This window comes from Dipodomys ordii, unplaced genomic scaffold (genome assembly GCF_000151885.1).
Source record: "Dipodomys ordii isolate 6190 unplaced genomic scaffold, Dord_2.0 Scaffold84, whole genome shotgun sequence".
NCBI classification, from domain to species: Eukaryota; Metazoa; Chordata; class Mammalia; order Rodentia; family Heteromyidae; genus Dipodomys; species Dipodomys ordii.
The window spans coordinates 5,997,027-5,998,279 of NW_012267300.1; the positions used below are offsets into that span (position 1 = coordinate 5,997,027).

At 46.9% G+C, this 1,253-nt stretch overlaps 1 protein-coding gene across 1 annotated transcript in view; it reads left to right on the top strand.

Moving 5' to 3' along the window:
- The window catches only part of Slc7a8 (solute carrier family 7 (amino acid transporter light chain, L system), member 8), a 22,301-nt gene that overhangs the window by 19,040 nt on the left and 2,008 nt on the right, over positions 1 to 1,253 (top strand). The window lies entirely within an intron of this gene.

Here is a 1,253-nt window from a genome sequence, read left to right on the forward strand (position 1 = left end):
CCAGCCCCCCCCTTTTTTTTTGCCAGTCCTGGGGTTTGAACTCAGGACCTGCGCACTGTCCCTGAGCTTCTTTTGCTCAAGGCTAGCGCTCTACCACTTGAGCCACAGCGCCACTTCTGGCTTTTTCTGTTTATGTGGTACTGAGGAATCGAACCCAGGGCTTCATGTCATTCATGCTAGGCAAGCACTCTCCACAAAGCTACCTTCCCAGCCCCTCCATGAGATTCTTATCTCCAATTAACCACCAAAAAGCCAATTGTAGAGTGCCAGCCTTGAGTAAATGACAAAGAGACAGCATCCAAGTCCTGGATTCGAGCCCTGGTACAAGCACAAAAGGAAAGAAAAGAAAAGGAAAGGGTAACATTGATCAAGATTCATTATACTGGCCAGGTGCCAGTGACTCAGGCTTATAATCCTAGCTACCCAGGAAGCTTAGATCTGAGGACTGTAGTTCAAAGCCATTCATGGCAGGAAAGTCCATGAGACTATCTCCAGTTAACCACCAGAAAACTAGAAGTGGTGTTGTAGCTCAAAGTGGTAGAGTGCTAGCCTTGAGCAAAAAAGCTCAGGGACAGTGCCTAGGCGCTGAGTTCAGGGCCATGACCAACAAAAAATCAGAAGCAGAGCTGTGACTCAAGTGGTAGAGCATCAGCCTTGAGTGGAAAAGTTTATAATGCCCAGACCCTGAGTTCAAGCTATAGTTCAAGCACGCAAGCATGCTTGTGCATGCACACACACAATTATTTTACTTATAAACTGATATGTTGAGTGGTGCTGTGGCTCAAGTGCTAGCCTTGAGCAAAAGAAGCTCAGGGACAGTACCCCAGAACCAGAAAAAAAAAGGTTCTTAAACTTTTGGGGAGACTGGGAATATGGCTTAGTGGTAGAGTGCTTGCCTAGCATGCGTGAAGCCCTGAGTTGGATTCCTCAGTACCACATACACAGAAAAAGCTGGAAGTGGTGCTGTGGCTCAAGTGGTAAAGTAGTAGCCTTGAACAAAAGAAGCTCAGAGACAGAGCCTAGGCCCTGAGTTCAAGCCCCAGGATAGAGAGAGAGAAAGAGAGAAAGATTCAAAAAGAGCCAGGAACATCTATATTTGTGTATCTTTTTCTTTTCACCTGACCTGCATCCCCATTTGAAGTTTGACAGGTAAAGGAGGATCATAGCAGTTGCCTCTAATAGGAAGGGCCAGGTGTTCCCAAAGGAAAGAGAAAAGGGAACTTGAACTTGGGCATGGGGGTGGGGGTAGGGGG